General features: G+C 37.1%; 1 protein-coding gene across 2 annotated transcripts in view; it reads right to left on the bottom strand.

Annotated features, from left to right (window-relative positions):
* The window catches only part of IL33 (interleukin 33), a 53,183-nt gene extending 29,771 nt beyond the window's left edge, over positions 1-23,412 (bottom strand). Inside the window, exon 1 of one of the 2 annotated variants that reach the window (XM_080820070.1) lies at positions 23,359-23,412. The gene's annotated coding sequence lies outside the window, so the exon portion shown is untranslated. The remainder of the gene's footprint in view (positions 1-23,358) is intronic. The other variant, XM_080820068.1, reaches the window with a different exon arrangement.
* Between the last annotated feature and the right edge of the window lie 391 nt (positions 23,413-23,803).

The raw sequence follows: 23,803 nt of genomic DNA, 5'->3' as shown, positions 1-23,803 counted from the left end.
TTATAATCTTCTAGTTCTTTCACTTGTATATTCACATTTTAGCTGAAATGATCTTTTGCACCTATATGTTCCAACAATGGTACTGTAAAACCATTAGCTATTTTAAAATTCCACTTCAATTTTTATACTTCTTTTTTTGCCCATTTTTCAAAGATATATTCTATACTCAAAACAATAAGAACAGCAGGTTTATGAAAGACAAATACAAGGCTCTCTATTTTTTTTCTTCTATTTTACACATCAATGAAAATCTGAAAAGAACTGCAGAGCAAAGGAATGCTAAGAAGCACATTACCTTGCCTTGAATTGTGCTGACTGCTTCCAGGGAGGAGATGGCATAACTCTTACCATCAGCGCTCATTCCACTGAGATTCATTTAATAACAGAAATGGTTGGTTTTTTTAGTGCCTAGACTCTTCTTTTTTTTTTAATTTTATTTATTTTCAGCATAACAGTATTCATTGTTTTTTCACCACACCCAGTGCTCCATGCAATCTGTGCCCTCCCTAATACCCACCACCTGGTTCCCCCAACCTCCCACCCCCCGCCCCTTCAAAACCCTCAGGTTGTTTTTCAGAGTCCATAGTCTCTCATGGTTCACCTCCCCTTCCCATTTTCCTCAACTCCCTTCTCCTCTCCATCTACCCTTGTCCTCTATATTATTTGTTATGCTCCACAAATAAGTGAAACCATCTGATAATTGACTCTCTCCGCTTGACTTATTTCACTCAGCATAATCTCTTCCAGTCCTGTCCATGTTGCTACAAAAGTTGGGTATTCGTCCTTTTTGATGGAGGCATAACACTCCACAGTGTATACGGACCACATTTTTCTTATCCATTTATCCATTGAAGGGCATCTTGGTTCTTTCCACAGTTTGGCGACCGTGGCCATTGCTGCTATAAACATTGGGGTACAGATGGCCCTTCTTTTCACTACATCTGTTTCTTTGGGGTCAATACCCAGTAGTGCAATTGCAGGGTCATAGGGAAGCTCTACTTTTAACTTCTTGAGGAATCTCCACACTGTTCTCCAAAGTGGCTGCACCAACTTGCATTCCCACCACCAGTGTAAGAGGGTTCCCCTTTCTCCACATCCTCTCCAACACACGTTGTTTCCTGTCTTGCTAATTTTGGTCATTCTAACTGGTGCAAGGTGGTATCTCAATGTGGTTCTGATTTGAATCTCCCTGATGACTAGTGATGATGAACATTTTTTCATGTGTCTGATAGCCATTTGTATGTCTTCATTGGAGAAGTGTCTGTTCATATCTTCTGCCCATTTTTTAATATGATTGTCTGTTTTGTGTGTGTTGAGTTTGAGGAGTTCTTTATAGATCCTGGATATCAACCTTTTGTCTGTACTGTCATTTGCAAATATCTTCTCCCATTCCGTGGGTTGCCTCTTTGTTTTATTGACTGTTTCTTTTGCTGTGCAGAAGCTTTTGATCTTTTTTTTTTTTAATTTTTTATTTATTTTCAGCGTAACAGTATTCATTGTTTTTTCACCACACCCAGTGCTCCATGCAATCTGTGCCCTCCCTAATACCCACCACCTGGTTCCCCCACCCTCCCACCCCGCCCCTTCAAAACCCTCAGGTTGTTTTTCAGAGTCCATAGTCTCTCATGGTTCACCTCCCCTTCCAATTTCCCTCAACTCCCTTCTCCTCTCCATCTACCCTTGTCCTCTATATTATTTGTTATGCTCCACAAATAAGTGAAACCATATGATACTTGACTCTCTCTGTTTGACTTATTTCACTCAGCATAATCTCTTCCAGTCCTGTCCATGTTGCTACAAAAGTTGGGTATTCGTCCTTTCTGATGGAGGCATAATACTCCATAGTGTATATGGACCACATCTTCCTTATCCATTTGTCCGTTGAAGGGCATCTTGGTTCTTTCCACAGTTTGGTGACCGTGACCATTGCTGCTATAAACATTGGGGTACAGATGGCCCCTCTTTTCACTACATCTGTATCTTTGGGGTAAATACTCAGTAGTGCAATTGCAGGGTCATAGGGAAGTTCTATTTTTAATTTCTTGAGGAATCTCCACACTGTTCTCCAAAGTGGCTGCACCAGTTTGCATTCCCACCAACAGTGTAAGAGGGTTCCCCTTTCTCCACATCCTCTCCAACACACGTTGTTTCCTGTCTTGCTAATTTTGGCCATTCTAACTGGTGCAAGGTGGTATCTCAATGTGGTTTTGATTTGAATCTCCCTGATGGCTAGTGATGATGAACATTTTTTCATGTGTCTGGTAGCCATTTGTAGGTCTTCATTGGAGAAGTGTCTGTTCATATCTTCTGCCCACTTTTTAATATGATTGTCTGTTTTGTGTGTGTTGAGTTTGAGGAGTTCTTTATAGATCCTGGATATCAGCCTTTTGTCTGTACTGTCATTTGCAAATATCTTCTCCCATTCCGTGGGTTGCCTCTTTGTTTTATTGACTGTGTCTTTTGCTGTGCAGAAGCTTTTGATCTTGATCAAGTCCCAAAAGTTCATTTTCGCTTTTGTTTCCTTTGCCTTTGGAGACATATCTTGAAAGAAGTTGCTGTGGCTGATATCAAAGAGGTTACTGCCTATGTTCTCCTTGAGGATTCTGAAGGATTCCTGTCTCACGTTGAGGTCTTTTATCCCAAATGGCATTTTTTTTTGACAATATATAAATTTTCAAATCTCATGTGGTCAAATTTAATTATGGTTTTAGAATTTCTGGATTTTGTGTTCTGCTTCAAAAGACCTCCCCTCCTCTAAAATTATAAATAAATTTATCACACCATTTTCTAAAATTGTATTGTCTACTACTTCATACCTAAATCATTGACCCACTATCATTTTTAGTATATAAAGAATAGGATTTTTTCCCTTCCAGTGCTTATCTCAACCACACATGTAATCCAATTTAGACAAAGTGAAGTTTCATATGTTATGTTGGGACTAGCATGCGAAGGGCTGTAAATGCAGCAATAAGGAGTTGGAATTTCATTCTGTAGTCAACAGGAATCTTTTAAAAGTTTTTTATGCAAGTGAGAAGTATTATAAAAAATGTGTTTCATGAATGTAATTTATGGTTGTGTGAAAGAATATCTGAAGGAATGAAAGCAGAGAAAGACAGGAAACAGAGCCCAGTCAGAAGGCCAATTAAAATACCCAGGCAAAAAGCAGTGAGGGCAGGGACTAAGGCAATGTTAGGCCAGTAAGGAGCAGATGTAGGTGATGAGTGCTGCTGGCATTTCATAGAGTCCTTAAATATTAGTGTGAGAAAGGGCCCCAGAGATCCCTGTTCCAGTTCCACTAAGTCACTTAGCTCCTTAGTGGCTGACTCAGGATTAGAACCCACGTTTCACTCTCAGCTCAGGGTTGTGTCCACCACAGAGCCTCCACAGCTCTTTTTGGTAGTGTTTGTATCAGCTCTGGACTGGGAAAGTGAAGAGATGAAGGGAAGTGAAGGGGCTGTCAGTGGTTCAGAGTAGGAAACTCAGGTGAAGAGTCCTTTTTCAGGCACAGGTAATGAATCTGACATGGGGCGGATGGAGTTTGAGATACTTGAGGAACAAATATGGAAATTTCAGCACTGAGCTGGAATTGGGCTGTGGGTGGGTAGGGGAGGCCAGAAGTAGCAATCTGGATTTGCTACATGTGGATTTCATTTGTTACAGCATGAGAATTGATGATGTAGGAACAAATGAGATTGACTCAGCTGAGTGTGGAACAGGAAGAGTAAGCTATGTCTAGATGGAACTATAGGGAATACATTTAAGAGGTGGGAGAAGCTAAGGAGTTATCAAAGAAGACCAGAAAGAACACTAGAAAAAAGAAGAAGTCATATATTATGAAGGCTAAAAGAGAAAACCATCTCAAAAAGGAACATACGGTTGATGATCACTACAGAGACCTAGGTGGAGATTAGAGACCTTGGAAAGAGTCCAGTAACCATGGGAATCTCCAAGAAACTGCAGTGGGTTGCACAGTGGAGAGGAGGAACTGAGAATTTTTCAAGAAATACAATAATGAAAGGGAAACAAAGAGAAAATTGTATCTTGACAGTACTGTGGAGAATGAAAGATACTGCTTACTAGTTAGACGACCTTGGGCAAGTTACTTGATACTTCTAAGCTCTCAGTTTCCTCATAATAATTTTCTTTATAGTAATAAATGAGCCATTCAGTGGCTCATTGAAAGAATTATATGAGAAGTTATATTTTAAACCCTTGGCACAGAAGCTGGCACATAGTGGGAACTTAATACATGTTTTTATTATTATTATTGGTTTTTTAAATTGGAATATGGCCCTCTTAGGCTTCTTTCACTGTGGAGAGAAAAGGAGAATGAAAAGAGGGAAATGAAAAGGAGAGGACTGATATAATAAAGTCCCAGAGGAGACATAGAGAGGGGAAAGAATACTAGTGGAGTGTTTGGCTTTAAAAAGGAGGATGCATAATTCTTTAGAAGAGGAGAAAGAACAAGAGAATGGGAGAGATTATGGCATTTTAAGGGACATGAACTTGATAGTCTTGTAAAAATGGCCTGAAATCTTCATAAAGTAGGTTGTGAGAAGAGTTATAGAAACTAAGAGAAATAAGCATGATTTTTAATTTTTGAGGGTAAGTGGTTCCTTGGAGAATGAAAAAAAAAAACACCAATTTACAAGGAATGGGGAACTACTCTTTATGGATATTGAGTTTCAGTTTTATTTTTTATTTTATTTTTTAAATTTTATTTTATTAATTTTATTTTTTAAAAGATTTTATGTATTTATTTGTCACAGAGAAGGAGAGTACAAGCAGGGTGAGCAGCAGGCAGAGGAAGAAGCAGGCTCCCAGATGAGCAGGGAGCCCGATGTAGGACTCCATCCTAGGACCCTGGGATCATGACCTAAGCTGAAGGCAGACATTTACCTGACTGAGCCACCCAGGCATCCCCGAGTTTCAGTTTTAGAAGATGAAAAAATATTTGGACATAGGTTGTGGTAATGGTTACTCAATAATATGAACGTACTTCATACCACTGCACTACATCCATAAAATGGTTAAAATGATAAATCTTAATACAATTTAAAAAATGATTTTAAAAAAGATTACAAAATGGGAGTGAGAAAAATAAGAAAGATGAGGTTGTTTGTAAAGGAATTCTAATGTTCCCTATCTTGGAGGTTAGAAAAGTTCTGATGCTAATGGTTGTCACAGTGAGGTTTTGTGGGTGAACTGTGGAAGAGTATTAAAGAGTCATCAAAACAGGCAATGGAGTCACCAAGATTGATATCAGCAGAGGCAACATTAACTAGAAAAGAACATGAAAGTCCCTGTCAATGTGAATGGAAAGAAATTAACATAAGTAGAAAATGAGAATGTGCCACTTCTCTGTTGGCCCTGGGAGATGGGCATACACAAGGAAAATGGGTGGGTTTTGAAGATAGTGGTATCACCAGGGGAAAGCCACATTTTAGATGATAAAAGGAAATAGAAGAAGATTTTTAAGAAAAAAATCTTAAAAATTAAAAAAAAAAATTTTTTTTTTAAATCTTAAAAATTTTTAAAAAAAAAATTTTTTTTCATCTGGACGACGTTCCAGATGAAATGTTACACATTTAAATCACAAAAAACAAAAAACCCCAAACAACCTGGAATATTTTAATCTATCAAGAAATAATATCTTACATGGAAATGCATTAGTTGATGATTCACATTTGAACAACAACAAAAAATTTGTGAAGTATAATCATTTCCACAGTTGCAATGTGTTTTAGTCTCTGCCCCAGGAAGGGTTCCAGAAACTTACATTCAACAAATATCAAGTGTACATAACTTGTCAGGGACAATGTATTCCAACAGCATTAATTACTTTCTAGGCATCAAAGTGTTCATGGGACACTGCATGAAAATTTTCATTTCACTTTGTCTTATTATCTACATCTGATCAACTGGAAAATCTGTTATTAAATCACTAACCACCTCTCATATATCAGGCAATGTCCTTTGATTAACAGTTTCCCTCTTTTAAAATACTGATACCCTTTATCATGTTAAACCTGTTGGTCTTTCTTTCCTTATTGTGAATTTTACTTCTAAAATAAATTAATTTAATTGGACTGATTTCCTGTGTGGAGGCTTCTTGTTAACATGCCTAGTTTGTAAGAAATTTTTATTAAAATACATGCTAATTATGGAAAATTTGGAATATAAAATATTTGATGCCCTAGAAAGTAATTAAATGCTTTGAAAAGAAAGATACCTAGTAATCATTGTAAGGAAATTCTGCCCTCCTAAGATCCCAAAGTCCCAAATGATGCTGGGTTTACACCTATCTGTACTACAAGAGTGCTGCCTAGTAATGGTAACAGTAACAACTCAAACAATTGTCCAGTGCTGGACAAACAATTGGCTAGGTGCTGGAGGTATAGTAGTGAACAAAACAAACTTTTTCCTACCCTCCTGGAGTTTACTTTCTTTGGGGAGATAGATATGGAGCAAATAATCATACAAATAATTAATTTATAAACAGTGATAAATAAGAACTAGTCTGGTAAAGAAGATAAGAAGTAGTAGATGGTCACAGAAGGTGGCATTTATGCTGTACTCTGAACGTGTGAAAAATCTGTGGAATAGAGGGGACAGAGGGTGCCTTCTGGGCAGAGAAAACCCTAGGGGCAAGGGCCCTGACAGAACTTTTAGTATTTAGGGAACTAAGCAAGCTAGTGTGGCTGGAACTCAGTGGACAATGAAGAGAGTATAATGTCATGGGGTCGGTGATGGAAGGGGAGAGAAGCCAGCTAGGGCTGGGTCATGAAGGCCAAGGGGAGGAACTCGGATTCTATTCAAAATGCAATGGGAAGCCAAGGAAGTGTTTTAAGTAATAGGGAATGTGACTTGGGTTTTGTTTTCAAAAGGGTGCTCTGGCTGCCATATGAGGAACACATAGAGGGCAATAAGAGGGAAGGAATGAAATCAGCAAGGAGTCTGCATTAGTTCAGTGGTGGTGATGATGATGATAACAGTGATGGCAGTTACACTGTCTTGGCCATTTATCTCTAATTGTCACCATGACCCTGGCATTTGAGTATGAATGCCTTCATTTTAGAAGTAAGGAAATAGAGATTGAGAGACTAAATAAATGTCTTAGTAAGTAGCAAAGCTAGGATCTGAACTCAAGTCCATCTTGTTCTTTCTCTTAATCCATGGGAATCATTGGTAGAATGAGGTATAATTAAATTCCTGAGCATGAAGGTCCATTCATCACCTTGTCAAGCTTGCATGTTCTTGCATGGTCAGAAGATCTATGAAGGTATGGTGCAATTTTACAAACCCATTGTTGGGTACTAGAAAATTACTGGAGGAAGAGAGTGTCCTCAAACTTTCCTAGCTGGTAGGAGGGAGAGGAGATGAGGAGTATGACTAAGCTTGGCAATACTGTATGACTTCATTCTGGGAGATTTTATAGGGGAGCAGGAGGGAGAGGGTGAGATGGGAGAGTGATCACATTATCCTCTGTTCCCTTGGGTATACTGGTTTCACTTCTTTCTTGGGGGAGGTCAGAAAAAGTGATGTGGAGGAACAGGAGGTTGAAGTTTGGGGAACAATGAGATAGCATTGTCCTTGCTCAAACTGAATCACTTCCTGTCTCCAAGTCACTGACACTCTGAAAGTTTCTACATACCCCTTACCTGGACCCAGGAGAGAACATTTCTCCCAGAAAGAGGAAGCAGTATGAAGAAATTTGGCAAGTGAATATATGACTCAACCCAAACCCATGTAAGAGGAGGTAGGGATGTTATGAGTATTTAGGAAAACTTACTTTTGTTCTTCAGTTAGCATATGTAAAGTACATCTATACCTTCCCACAGTTTTCCTGGACTCGTGCTTACCCAATCATTTTTATTCACTGGCACTACCTGTCCCTTCAACTTTTCTAACATTACAGAACACCTCCTCTCCCCACTGTACATTTTGCACCATTGGACTGCTTGCTGTTCCTCAATTCACCGGACACTTGCACACCTCCACACTTTTGCTCTAGCTTTTCCTCTTGCTAGAGATCCCTTTTCCTCTTTGTCTGTGAATCCTCTATTTAACCCTTAGAGCCCAATTCAAATGCTTTTGTTTCCCTAACCACCCACAATTAAGCAGAATTTATTGCTTCCTTTCTTACTTGCTTATCATATCCAAGTATATACAATTTCACTTCTCCTCTGTTGGACTGCTAGCTCCTTGGGAACAAAGATTATACCTTAGTCATCTTTGTTTCCCAAGCAATTATTGATAGCAGGCACCCAGTAAATATTGTGTACTTTGTATCTGTCTTTGCAAAATCCCTACATAATAGATTAGGCAAGTATTTCCCACTGAATAGATATGGAGGCCCTGTCCAAATTCCAAAGATCTACTGAGTGGTGGAGTTGAGACTGTAAATTGAGCAGTGCGGAATTGGCTGTAATACAAAATGACAGTTTTATATGACTCAGCGAACAGAACTCAGGTCTTCTTGTTCCTGGGTCAATGCTCTTTCTAAATCATTTAAAGAAGCTGATTTTCTGCTTGGCCATGGCCCTGTGGTTTTAGTGTGACCAAACGTTTCAAATTGTTCAATTCAGTGTGTTGTTTTCTTCCCCTCTGGTTCCCCTCCCCATGCCTCACATACTTTGGAGACATAGCTATGTATTGAACCAAATCTTTAATGATTTTTTTTTTAAGAAGCAGAGTTAGAATGACCTCCAATCCCAAGCTTAGACTCAGGGTTTTCTCCTTCCCTGCAGGGCTGTTCAGCTCTTTAGGTCTTAGTTTCCTCATCTCAAAAATGAAGAGGGTGCATGAAAGCCAGGGTCTTCTTATCCCTTTGACTCTTTCTTGTGCTCCTATACAGGTTCCCAATTTAACCCCTTCCTTCCCCTTGCCCTGGGCCTGCTACTTCAATAATAGCAGCTGCACCAGTCCCTTGCCCACAAAAGATGTCATTCTCAGAAAAATGCATAAACTCTGCCTGTACCTCCCTCCTCTCCTTTCACTACATCACAGCACATAGGATGACAGGGTTAGACAAGGGGAGAATTAAGTAACCTGAAGTCATGTCTTAGGCAAAGGCAGATCTAAAATTCAGGTAAACCATGGACTTGGCTACCTTCTGTTTTAGGGCACAATTACAGAGAAAAACAAAGTCTGTAGCATACATACATGGATTTGGAAAACTCTTAAGTGCCAGAGAAACACTAGCACTTAAAAAGAAACAACATGGAACAAACTGGTCCTTGGTTTTAGTTTAATTCTGAAGTTTAAAGTTGAGATAATTTTTTTTTCTTTTACTTACAATTTTTAAAGTAAAACTGGTCAAGTAATATATAAATTATGGATTTTGTAAAAATTTAGTGGAGCATAAAAAATTCAATAAGCATATGCAGAGTTAAAATAAAAGCTTTATGGATAAAGAAGATGTGGTATACTATGCAGCCATCAAAATAAGTGAAATCTTGCCATTTGCCACGACGTGGATGGAACTAGAGGGTATCATGTTTAGTGAAATAAGTCAGTCAGAGAAAGACAACTATCATATGATCTCCCTGATATGAGGAAGTGGAGATGCAACATGGGGGGTTAGGGGGTAGGAGAAGAATAAATGAAACAAGATGGGATCGGGAGGGAGACAAAACACAAGTGACTCTTAATCTCACAAAACAAACTGAGGGTTGCTGGGGGGAGGGGGGTCGGGAGAGGGGGATGAGGTTATGGACTTTGGGGAGGGTTTGTGCTGTGGTGAGTGCTGTGAAGTGTGTAAACCTGGCGATTCACAGACCTGTACCCCTGGGGATAAAAATACATTATATGTTTTTAAAAAAAAATTAAAAAAAAATAAAAGCTTTGTATGTATAAAATATAAATAAAAGTTTTATTTAAAATAAAAGTTTCATATATATGTGTGTGTATATATATATATATATATATATATATGCTTTATATATTTACAACAATTTTGTCAGGGAGGTATTATTATTTTCCCTATTTTATATGAGAAAACTGGGGAACAGAAAGATCAAGTAACTTGCCCAAGGATCCATGGTTAAAACCTGAAGCACGCATGTTTTCAGAATTCATGAGGTGCTCTAGATAGGGGTAGAGGAATGTAAACTTCCGGGTTTCAGATATTCCTACTTATCACCCACACATAGAGCAGAAACTCCTTATTCATACTTGGTTTCTGCTTAAAGTTTACTTGGTCAAAAAGATTTTTCTACAAGAAAACAAATTAAAGTTTTGAGAATATGGCATAAATCCCTGCCATCTGGATTATTTAACCTTGTAAAGGGAGAGTGAAACTAAAGCCCAGTTCATATACCATCATTGGCAGTCTAGTTGGTGAGTAGATTTAGGAGCACCATAAGGAGTAGAAACCTTGTCTGAAAAAGAAATAATGCAAAGAACCCCAAGAGATTTTTAAAAAATCAGTAATTTATTTATTAACATAAATATGGTTTATATGTTTAAATTTTAATGTTTGTCCATTATAAAGTTAATTAATCAGACTTTGTTTTCAGTACGATGGTGTATTAGTTACCATGACAAGTACTTCTGACTTTTGAAATATTGAAAGAAATAGTAAAAAAAAAAAAACTTTTTAAACTCATGGTTGAACTGGAGGGGAAGTAAAGAATGTATAGTGTTCAAAATACTGGGAGGCAAGAAATCTTGGCTTTTTCCTAAAGTTGTCTACCAAATGCTAGAGACAGGGTAAACAACTATGTGAAATGCAGGCCCCAGGAGATAAAGCCCAGGATATGCCTAACATGGGGATTCTAATAATGCATGGCCTAAACCTGAACATCCAAAAACCTGCACTTGCAGTAGAAGGGTGATTGAGATAAATAAACCTCACTTGCAGAAGGACACCACTAGGAAGTTTGTTTGACTCAACTCTGGCACTGGATAGAAAGAAAACAATTCTTCTGAGGATTCCTCCCCTCATGAAAAGTCAGCCCTCATATGGATTTATAGTCTGGAATCACACTATCTGTGTGTTTCCAAAAGTCTGAAATAGAGAATTAAATATAAAATGGTTTTAGGTTGGTAGTGTCTCAAGAAAAATGGGAAAGGCAAACACAAGTCTTAACTTGAACTCAGCTGCAGCCCAAGCCACAAAGTATCCATTTGCACAGAAAAATTTCCAGGCCAAATGAGTAGTTTGCAGTCAAAATTTATAAAACAAACAAGAATAGTAGGTACCATGGTGAGGAGCAGACAGCAGAAACAAACCCACAAAGTTGGTGTATGTATTAGAACAATCAGGAATGACATATAAAACACTTAGTTTTAATATCTTTAGGTAGAGTTCTAAAAATATTGAAAGCAGGAACAAAGAAAAATTAGATTCAAAGAAGATCCAAATAGAATGTCTAGAAATAAAAAAATGTAATATTGAAATTAAAACTTCATTAAACAGCAGATTAAATAGATTAGACATAGTGAACTAGATGAAGAATCAGTGAACTAGAAAATATATCTGAAGATATTCTTTAGAATACAATTCAAAGATACATAAAGATGGAAAATATGGAAAAGGGTGTGAGAAACTTCAAGGACAGATAATGTGTATGTATTTGGAATTTTAGAAGGGGATGATAAAATAGAGAAGGGAAAATATTTGAAGGTATAAAGACCGAGAACTTCCAAAATTACTGGAAGATTCCAATTTCTAAGGAGTCTTTCTAAGGAGTCTAAGGAGTCTTGGGTCTAAGAATCCCAAGCAAGTTAAAAAAAATAAAGAAACCCATATTTTAATATATTAATTATGAAACTGCAGAACATTGAAAAAAGAGAGAAGGTGAGGAAAATGAAGCTATTGGGACAAGGAAAAGAAAATTTTGATAGGGCTTATGGATGGATTGTTAGTCCTAGAGTAGTCCCCAATTTCACAAACCTGAGAAATTAACATTAGGCATTTTGGGAGCCATTAAGTCAGATCTTTACTCAAAGTCACAGAGCTTCGTGTGGGTACATGGTGGAGTCAGGACCAGAACTCTGGTCTCCCAACTCGCAAAGTGGTAGCTGTTACTACTCTTTCCTCTCCATCCTGGGGCTGTTTCTTTAAAATATTAAACAATAGCAAAGAAAAACAAAGTTTGAAGAAAGTACAGGGAACAGTTTCAGTTTATCAGGGAACTTTCTGGCACAGTCGTTACGTATCATGTATGGAATTTAGTAACTATTTTAATACATTCTTACACAGTACAGTGTCCCATCGCTAGGAACCAATGAAGCTGCTCAGTTTTCCATTTGGGGTTAGGAGACAAAGCATTGTTTCCTTTAAGCTTATAAGATAACATGAGGGTAGAATGAGAAAGGTTTTAGAAGATGTAATCAAAGCAGAGTCACAGAAAATAGTTCTGGCATAGCATTCTGTAGAAGGTGGCAAAAGAACAAGTAGGGATAGATGCAAAAATCTCAATCTGGGGAAAGTCTTCTGAGAAATACACACAGGGAAAGCAGGTACCAATCCACAGGATGTGTATATACCTGAGTCACTAAGTCATAAATCAGTACTCAAAACTGGAGATGAAATACAGTTTGTTTTGTTTCAGTTCACTGCCTTAGACCCAGCTTTTTTACTTTCTAAAAAGTTTATTTATACTGAGATCCACAACGGAAGACAACTGGCAAGGCTTGTGTCTCAAGACAAATCATTTGTATATATATCAAAATCTATCATCTCTGTTCATTAAAAGATAGTAATTGCATCTATGTATATGTATGTATGGAAGAATTATTTCTGAGTCTTGCCTAATTCTCTACAAATATATACCAACATGTGTAAGAACACCTGGAATTAGCAACAATACAAGAAACATAAATTGTTTAACCAAGAATGAAAACTTGAACATCATTGTTAGTTTTGACTCTGGGAATAGTGCCCAGACTCCAAACCCTGAAGTACTTTTAATATTTGTATAATTTGAAATCCTAACAAGGATACAATTCTCCGGGCAGTAGCCTAAATTTTATCAGGTAACTTCCTGTTTGTTTTTTAAGGGAAACATGAGATCTTTAGAGAGGCAAAGATTTAAATTGTGAAGCTCAGAGTAGAATGAATAGAATGAAATATATATCTTAAAATTGGCTCATTTGTAAAGAGGCAGGCTTGGGTATGGTACATTTTTCAACCACATAAAACATTGATGAGGAGAAATTTTTTCCAGATACCACCAATATATATTTAAAGCCAGTGAAAGTTATACCTAGCTTCAATTTCTAGTGCACAAGGATGCCACTTAGATACTTCTGGAATTGATCCTGGGAGCTAGTAGGCTTTGGAAAACTGAGGAATAACAAGAGGAATTTCTAAAAGGATGAGCCAAATATTTATGGAAATGGGGACAGAGGAGCTCTGGTCTCTAAAATTTGGAAGCAAGAGAAGGCAGCCTGAAGCAGCAGCTGAGGTAACAAAACTTTGTATTGGTGGAAGATAAATGTAGCAGACTTCCTTTAAAAATAAAAACATTATAAAAAAAGTTTTCTCTTCAAGAGTGGAAATCAACTACAGGTTCATCAACTGTTTGCTAATTGTATTGTGAAGACTAAAGATAAGTTTCAAAAATACGTATAAAAGAAAAGTTTCAAAAGATAAGTTTCATGCTCCCGATACCCAACCAGAAGATGAGAATTGTCCTTGTGCTAAAACACAAACTAGTCAGCCCAGTCAGCCTTTATTTTGATGTCACATGTAGAACCTTGATATAATCTGGTTTATTGAATGGTTGTGATAGGGGTTCCTGGGTGGCTCAGTCAGTTAAGCATCTGCCTTTGGCTTGGGTCATGGTCCTAGGGTCTTGGGATTGGGCCCCATGTCAGGATCCCTGCTCAGCGAGGAGTCTGCTTCCCCTCTGTCCCTCCCCCTTGCTTGTGGTCACTTTCTCTCTCAAATTAAAATAAAACAAAAAAACAAAAACCCAAATGCTTGTAATAAATTACACAAAGCAAATACTGTGTTCAATTATATGTCATTTGAACAATGTTTTAATCGAGAAAATTAATAAGGGTGGATTATTATTAACTCATAATGATTCAACAATACCTCAACTAAACTTTTTTGAAAGTATTTGTATTCAAAGTCTATAAAAACTAGCTCTTTCTGCCATCTTGGAGCCTATAGAGGCCTGCCAGGAACAGGACTCCTAAAATGACAGAAGTCTGTGGTCCAAGACCATTTTTGCTGGCTATAAGTGGGGTCTCTAGAACTGGAGGGAGCACACAGCTCTTCTTAAAATTAAAGGTGTTTAAAAAAAAAAAAGGAAAAACTAAAATTAAAGGTGTTTATCCTTGAGATGAAATTGAATTCGATCTAGACAAGAGATAGGCTTATGTGTACACAGAAAAGACAAACACAGTAGGGAACCTGGGTGGCTCAGTGGGTTAAAGCCTCTGCTTTCAGCTCAGGTCATGATCCCAGAGTCCTGGGATCGAGTCCCGCATCAGGCTCTCTGCTCAACAGGGAGCCTGCTTCCTCCTCTCTCTCTGCCTGCTTCTCTGCCTACTTGTGATCTCTGTCTGTCAAATAAATAAATAAAATCTTTAAAAAAAAAAGAAAAGAAAAGATAAACACAGTAACTCCTGGTAGCAAACTGAACAAAACCAGGGTAACCTGGGGAAAAGTAACTTATGCTCATGGAACTAGTGACATGGTTCATGCCAAACTCTGAAGCAATGCTTCTGCTGAAGCCACAGAATCCATGTGATTCTGTACCCCTGAAGGATTTAAACTTACTGAAGAGTAAATAAATAAATCTATAGATTTGTTTTTAAAAAAGTCTATAAAAATGAACTTTGTGACCATGGAACTAAGAGAATAATCCTCCTTTTTTTTTTTCTACTATGGTACGACACTTAAAAAAAAGTGATTCCTGACTTTTTTTTCCTGAAACCTAAATACAATATGATGATTTGTTTCATTCCCTAATTAATGTTGCTTTGCAATTGATAAACAATAGACAAATGGCTCAAGTCCAAAATTACAATCATATTGAAGTCATGTTTTTTTCTAAATTGTGTTTCCTTAGCTAACTCAGTTCCGGGGGAAAATTACTAGCTTCCCCAGACTGACATAGTGTGTTTCTAGGGAAGGCAAAGAAAATACATGCATTAAAAGAGAACCACAATGCCCACCTATCAGAATGGCTAAAATGAGGAAGATAGAAAATATCAAGTATCTGCAAATATCTGGGACAAATGGAATTATTATATACGGCTGATTAGAGTATAAATTGCTACACCCACTTTGGAAAATAATTTGGTAGTATTCACTACAGCTGAACATGTGCATACTTTTGGCCCAGCAATTAAATTTGAGGGAATATATGAAAGGCATAAAAATGTCAAAAGACATAATAAGGGAATGTTCATAGCAGTAGTAGTCATATAATGCTAAGCTGGAAACACTGAAAATATCCATCCACATTATAATAGATACATTGTTGCACATTTACTTAGAGGAATTCTAACTATTAATGAGAATAAACAAGCTACGTCTATGTGGAACTACAGGGATGGATCTCACAAATGCAATGTTGAGTGAAAGGCTAGATGAATTCATTTATAAATAGTTCGAAAACACCACAAGCAAATTGAATGTATGATATTAGAAAGCATAATGCTATTCTCGAGGTACAGAGTGGTGACTAGAAGAGGACATGAGGAGGCTCTTAGAATTCTTCAATTTCTTCAATTCAATTTCAAAAGAAACTTCAATTTCTTTAAATCGTTACTTATGTTTGTTCACTTTGTGACAATTCATTAAGCTATCCAGTCATGATTCATGCAGTTTTGTGTGTGTGTGTGCTATATGTGAATGAAAATTTTTAAGTTACAAGAAAGAGAGACTGTCAGTGAATTCTAAAATATACAGGTTCCACATTCTTAAGTGTGGTGGTCAAAGAGACTCATTGACAGAATTAAGTAAGCACTATACGTCATGATTTAAAAAATTAAGGAAGTGTCAGCATCTGTGTTTAAGAATGCATTGAGCTGACTGGAAAATGTTCAGTTGGGAAATGCACACATTCTCTTCATCTCTTAGTACAAAATAAGTGGTTATGATATGCCTGATTAAAGACTTAGCTTTCTGATTTGAAGGAATTGAAATTTGCTCAGATTAAAAGAGATTTTTGAGGTGTTTTTGAAATAAGGCAGAATCCTCATGGTAAATTTGAAGAGTTTGGCGGCCCTTCCTAGGAGTTTCCCCTCCACCCCCCATAAGTTCTTAAAAACCAAAAATGGCTGGAGTTCTGTGGGAATTGGAAGATGTTGAAAGTTACCTGGGTTGAATGTTGTTTCTTAGCTGACAAATCTCTTTTCTTTCCCCAAAGAATAAATTTAGATATGCAGAAACATAAGCCATTGTAATCCTGTCTGTCTGACAATAATACAGTTAAGAGTGGGCATGTGACTCAGATCTTGCCAATGAGACAAAGAGGAGGTGTGTCTGGGACTTCTGGGAAAATTTTTTTTCCTTAAGAGTAAGCACTTTTTGACTTGCACTCACTTGGCCTCTGTGACGATGTGATGCTCAGAGCTCAGAGCTCTCCCATAAAGGCAGAGATCATGGACAGTCTGAGGACCGCAGAGGAGAGGGTGAGAAGAGTTTGGGTCTTTGGTGATGTCCTTGATTCTTTGCATCAATTGTGGAACTGCCCACTTTAGAACTTCTTGTTAAGTGAGCAACAAGTGTGCTTATATTTTAAGCCATGTTCAATTCATTATTCTATTTTTGTAGCTGACTCATATCAAGTGATACAAATTCTCTTTGGTTTTTGTCTAAATGTCATCTACATTGGCTTTTTCTAAACACTAAAATTAAATGGCAAACAACTAATGCATTCTGGACATTGATTTAATAATATCTTTAAAAACAGCTGGGTTATTTAAACATTTCCCAGGCCCTCCATGCTTAAAATGCTTCTTTTTCTCTTTTAATTTAATTTTAATTTTAATTTTATTTTTAAAAGATTTTATTGATTTATTTGAGAGAGAGAAAGAACATGAGAGGGACGAGGGGCAGTGGGAGGGAGAGAAGCAGATTCTCTGCTGAGCAAGAAGCTTGACAACTGCTCAGGCAGGAGGATCCTGGGACCCTGAGATCATGACCTGAGCTGAAGGCAGACACTTAACCAAATGAGCCACTCAGGCGTCCCTTTAATTTAATGTTTAATTAAATTTTTAATTAAATTTATCAAATTTTGTTAAATTTGTTAAATTCAGTAGTGTTAACTAGATCTGTTCTGCAGCAGATATCTAGAACTTTTTCATCTTGCAAAATTGAAACTATATTAATTGCACAACAACTCCCTGTTTTCTCCTTTCCCAGGCCCCTGATGACACTGTTCTACTCTCTGTTTTTATATGTTTGACTACTATAGGCACTCATATAAGTGAGATAATACAGTATAGAATGTTTGTGTCTGGTTTATTTCACTTATCATAATGTCCTCAAGGTTCATCCATGTTGCAGCATGTAATAAAATTTCCTTCTTTTCAAAGACAGAATAATATTCCATTGTATGTATATACCACATTTTCTTTATCCATTTATCAGTGAATGGACATTTGGGCTGATGTTACCTCTTGGCTATTTTGGATAATACTGTGATGAACATGGGTGTACAAATATCCCTTCAAGATCCTGCTTTCAATTCTTTGGGCTATATACCCAAAAGTGGCATTGCAAGGTCATATAGTAGTTCTATTTTTAATCTTTTGAGGAATTATCATACTTTTTTCTATATCAGCTAATTTAAACAGTTTAATATTTAAATAATTTTATATTTTAAACAAAACTATAGCATAATAATATGGATATATAAATGATATATTAAAATTAATTGTAAATATATTTTCATAATATGTGAAAGTTTTCCCTTGTACAAATACTGAAGTTACTCCTTGCATAACTTTTATAGGAATTTTCTCCTATGTTTGGGATATGCCTATCAAATAGTAATAGAAACACTGGTCAAGTTGTTAAAAGTTCTGTAGAACTTTAGATATTCCACACTACCCTCACTGCCATGTTATCCCAGATTAGTTGGTACAGTCCAAAGCCAGAATGAGAGTCCCTCCCCATGCTGGTATTCAGCTGGCAGGCTCCACATGGCTGGGTCTTTTCCTATTTATTTCTGCTTATGCCATACCAGCTGTAGAACATCACCCCAGGATAAACCATGAGATATTTTTTTCACAACCAAATAGCCACCTAGTAATACACTGTGTCATGTATTAGATGATATTAAATTTGATTATTAAAAAGAAATTTAAAAATTAAGAGTATGGAAGTTCCTTCCTTCCTTCCTTCCTTTTTCTCTTTCCTCTTCCTTCATTCCTTCTTTCCTTCCTTCCTTCCTGGAATGAGGGAAGGGTCACACTTTAATGTCCCAGTCCTTGGTCCCTGGGCTGTCCAGTGCCTAGTCATTCCTCATGGCCCAGCTACTCATGCCTGTGGTGGCTGGCCTACTTCATCAGGGCCTCCAGCAGAGGCTGTCCCATCTTCCTTGGGCACCAATTTCACATCTAGCTCCAGCTGACCCATGTAAAAACTGAGGGCACAAGCACAGAGCAGGCCTATGGCCAACACAGCCCCCATGCCCACCAACTAGAAATTGCTGCCCTACACCATGCTCAAGCTGTGCAGCAGGAAGAAGCCACTGGCAGCTTCCCAACCCATGTCAAGGATTTGGAAGTTTGCCACTCACAGGTGTGGAGGTTCCTGGCAATTGACCTGAAAAAACTTAAGTTACAATCCACACCCTGGATATTTAATTCCTGTACAAGTTTAAACAGAGCTTCCTTGTGCAACAAGGAGGGCTGGAAACTTGTCCATGATGGTATGACAAGCCTTTGTCTCCCACTTTGCCTATTTCATGGGCTGCTCCGGCTATTCCCCAAATTGTTGACTTCATCTTCATTATGTGGGGCTTCTAAGTAGGTTCAGCCTTGGTTATCTGGTAGCTGGGTTTGAGGTGAAAGCTACTAACATGGAAAGACTGTGTTAACCACCTCTCTTCTTCTTCAAGATAAGACTTAATTGTTTTCCTCCTTTGTAAAGATTTGGATCTCTTCCTGAGTATACCCAGTGATTCAGGGTGAAAGAATATAACTGGTGTTCTTTCCTTTGCCGAGAAGAGGACTTGCATATAATAGGTACAGAACAACCCTATAGGTTAGGAGTCACTGCACTGTTCAGCCTAGATAATATTCTAAATAAACTCAGATGTTCTTTTAGGAGCATTTATGACAAATAACCAGAAAAAAAATTGGATGCTGCTAAAAAACGGACTTCTATCTAATTTTTATATTTTTATGAATTTAGAAATACAAGGATTTAGAAACAGTTTTTTTCCAACTGGCACATCACAGTGCAAATTGTTTTAATGCTTTAAATGCTGAGTCTGATCTCATGGACTTCTTAGTAACAAGAAGAAATCATACTATTTGATATAATGAAGGTAATAATAATTAGACAACCAGATGTAAGCATTACATGCCATGTCTTAAGCATAGGACCCTCCAAACTTTCTTAGTAAAAGAGCTCATACTCCTTTGAGTTAATAATATCCAATTTATTCTATTAACCACCATACTGTGACCATTATGATTACATCACAAACAATATTATTCTTGAATAGTCAGTGAAGATGAAATATGTGCCATCCTTGATAAAGGAGTGTTGTATTTACATTCAGGTAATATGGATCATATATAGGTTGTAGTAAAGAAAAGAAAAAGAAGCTGAATATACCTACCAAATTACATTAGAATAGATATTGACAACTGTGTCTGTAGCTGAAACTTTTTTTTTAAAGTAGACTCCATGCCTAATGTGGAGGCCAGTGAGGGCCCCAAACTCACCACCTTGAGATCAAGACCTGAGCTGAGATCAAGAGTTGAACCCTTAACCAACTGAGCCACCTAAGGCACCCCTGAGGCTGAAACTTTTTAAAAAGATTGGAAAGAAATATTACTCACAGCAACTGAATACTACAACTACTACTGATTTACCAATACGAAGCAGTCATGCTGATTATTGATAAAGTATTGTTTAAACAGGATTGCTAAGGAATGTGGACAAGTAACACATATATGTACATATATTAATACATAAAAGATAATGGAAAAATATAACCTCAGAAAGGAAAAATTTTGGAACAAACAAATTCAGGCTAGAGGAATATTCATGTTTGTATATAATAAGTCTCCAAAGAACACAAGAGAAAAAGCACATAATCTCTTAATGAAAAAAATGTTAACTGCTTAGATAACATTTCTTAAACATCTGCGACTGATAGAGCCAACAGACTAAGAGGTTAGAGTGGTTGATATTTGAACACAGCAGATGTGCAAAACTATGAAATTCTATCAAACTCTTTAAAAAAATATTGAATCTTTGCTAGAAAATTCAAGAAAATTGCAAAAAGTCTCAGATGCACTAGTCTTGCTAAGGAAAATTGTGGCAATCAACTAATTAATAAGGTATTCAAAGTGAAGAGGAATTAGATGTAAACTGTTGTGCTAATTAAAAGTGAAAGCACCCAGTTAGGTTTGTGGGTGGACCCCTCTTGGTTCTGGCAATACCAATGGGAAAGAAAATTACATAAGGAAGTGGAAATTTTCCCTCAGATGGCAATGAATGTAACCCTAAAAACAATAGGTGGAAGGTTTTAATATGATCTCACTAATATTTTTATGTTTGAAAATTATGGAAACTTTGAATAGAAAATGGCTTTACAAGATTAAAGTCTCACTAAATGAAGTGTTTGGAATCCATCTTCCTTCTTGGTTCTTTTCCACATGGGACTTAACTCTGGGTTTTAACCTCAGATTTGAAATTTACTGACTGAATTATCTTGGGTTAGTATAATCTTTCCAAATTTTTCTTGCTTAACTTTATAAATGGAGAATGTTATCTCATGGAGATACTCTGAGATTTAAATGGGATAATGTGGGGAGAATATCTCACATTTAGTATGTGATCAGTGATTAATTAACGTTTAATGACTGCTTCTGACTTGCTTTATTTTCATAGGTATCAGAACACCTCTCTAAGGTAGGATGTTTTGTTATTGTTACTGCTTTGTTTGTTTTATATTTTACACCAGAGAAAAAAAATTCAGGGTCAGGAAGATTAAGTAAGATCCCAAATCACACAGGTAGTCAGTGATAGATGATGGATTTAAGATCTGTCTGACTCAAAAAATCTGTGTATTTTTACTATTATGCTATATTGTGCTCTGCACATGAAACAAAAACAAAACCAGAAATTTTCCCAAATACAGCATGATCTAGTGACAATAACAAGGCCAACATGTGAGTATCTGCCAGGAGTCTGTTAGAAGGAGGAAGTGCCCCAGACTCTTTACTTCCCCATTACCATCCTGCAACAATGAACTTTGGCTGCCCTGTGAGGCTGTGTTCTCTTAAATCTTATTTTTGCATGCAAATGTCAGCACCAGAGAACCCAGAGGGAAACTGAAAAAAGATTAGAGGTTCTACCATGATTTCCTGAAATCCTTGAACCAAGCATCATTTTGTTTGAAGGAATTAAGATTTTTTTCTGCTATTCAAGGAGATTATTTGGGGTCTTAATGTTTCTAAATGTCCCTGCTTCAAGCTCTAATATAAAGAAGAAAAATTCTTACTGATACTTTTGATTTCAACCGTGTTTGCCAGAATTTCAACTTGTTTGAGTAAAAGATACATTGATTTTGGCACAGTCACACTCATATCTCCAAAAATGACCTCATGCTATCAGATTTACTAGCATAAAATTTCCCTCAACGCAGTATGTTCTGCAAAACTTCTCTGTAAAGAGTTAATTCTGCACTTGTATCTCCAAAAAAGGCCTTGTGCCATCAAATTTACTGGCATAAATATTCCTTGATGTTTATTTTTTTCCTCCCTTTGGTGCTACACACACTTACACACACCTCATAGTATTTCTCTGTAATGATTTAATTCCCCCATGGATGAGTTTTTTTACAATTAAATCTCAGACACATTCCCAGAAGTTAGTTGTAAGCTCTGTTTCTTTAACCTTCTGCTGACCCTAACGAGGAGCAGCAGCTCCCATTTCTCAATCTCTTGCCTTACCTTCAGCCGTGTTTCAAACCTGAAGTAAAAGTTCTCCTAAGAATTCTCCTTTCTTTATAAGTGGGAAAGAGAAAGAGGTACATTTAGGTTGTAGATATTGTAAGCTAAACAGCAATAGGAAATAGAAAAATATCTAGATCATTGCTGAGAAAATGAATTATGCAGCTGCCAGTGAAGGACTGGTAGAAAATCTAAGATCTTTTCAGAGAAAAATGTGAAAAATGTGAAATTTGAGCTATAGGGAGTGATGCTTGTGCAGAGAGTTGTTAACTATTTAAGGATACTACTCAACTGTGTGATTCTTCTCAGGCACTCCAAACTTTGGGAAATAGAGGATTCTAACGTTTTCTGAACCCAGAACTGTGCCTTTTTGGGGACAAAATTAAAAGAGAAGCAAAAAGTATTCTAAAGACAAATGAGAAGAAATAGGTAAGGATATTGAGAACAGCACTGAACCACATTGGCATACAGGGATGATTGAAGCTTCAGCTGAGGAGGGAGTGAGAGTCGGGAAGATCCAACCACACCTACTCCTAAACTCTCAAGTTTCCAAAGGTCTGGAATCAACTTTGTGCAGCCACAATACTTTTGGATTTGTACCATTTTCTTTATTAAAATAGTCTGGAGGCACGTATTTATGTATGGCAAGATAAGGCAGAGAAAAGCGCAAGGAGAAAAAATTGCCACAAGGCAGACAGCAAGAAATAAAGTGAATAAAACAATATTTTAAGGACAGTGTCAAAATGAAAAATAGTAGCAAACCTAATGAGCTTTTGAATTTACTCATTTAGGATGCCAATTCTTATTGTTTCATAAATGGTTTATTTTTTGAGCAGATGATTTTGAAGGGATGGCTCCTCTAAGTTCTTTATTTGCCCCCCTTATTTGAAGCCACTGGTAAACAATTGTGAGTAAGTTTGTTTTGGATAATCATTAGGAGTATAAAGTAGAATTATCAACTTGTTTTATAAAGTTTTGTGGTGGGGGTTGGAAACTTACTATAAAGACTATTATAATCAATTTTAGCAATTTATTAATTGTTCTCTAAATCATCCACAGGAAATCAAAGTGGAACTATAAGCTAGTAGCAACTGTAATTATCAACTTTTACTAGTGTCGGCACTAAATAACAAATCAACCTAATCCTTTATTTTAGAGGAATAAAAGCCAGTTCTCCATGGTTCCCAAGATCTTATTTTACCAAACCTGACAAAAAATGCACAACAATATTAGTTTTATTCTTACCGTGTAATCTTGTTTTGATTTCTCCTCCGAAAAGCTGCAGCTCTGTGTTTGGAGAGCTTGCAGATTCTATTTATTACCCAAAGTTTGGCAGAGAACCAAATCGCTGTAAGAAGATCTGAGTGGGTGAGATTTTGGCAGGCTTTTAACTGCGTGCAAAAAGCTAATAGAGCTACAATCCTGTCAACATTCAAGATTCCCTACTTTCTGTCTTCTCCCCATCTCCATCTTAAAATTTAATTCAGCAATTATGGATTTTTGGGTGCCTGGGTGGTCCAGTCATTAAGTGTATGCCTTTGGCTCAGGTCCTGGGATCAAACCCAAGAGCCCTGCATGAGGCTCCGTGCTCAACAGGAGGCCTGCTTCTCCCGCTCCCCCTCCCCGTACTTGTGTTCCCTCTCTCACTGTCTCTCTCTCTCTCTTTTTGTGTCAAATACATAAAATAAAA

Source organism: Martes martes, assembly GCF_963455335.1.
Source record: "Martes martes genome assembly, chromosome: 12".
Classification (NCBI taxonomy): Eukaryota; Metazoa; Chordata; class Mammalia; order Carnivora; family Mustelidae; genus Martes; species Martes martes.
The sequence above is the reverse complement of the archived record's forward strand: the minus strand, read 5'-3'. Positions and strand labels throughout refer to the sequence as shown.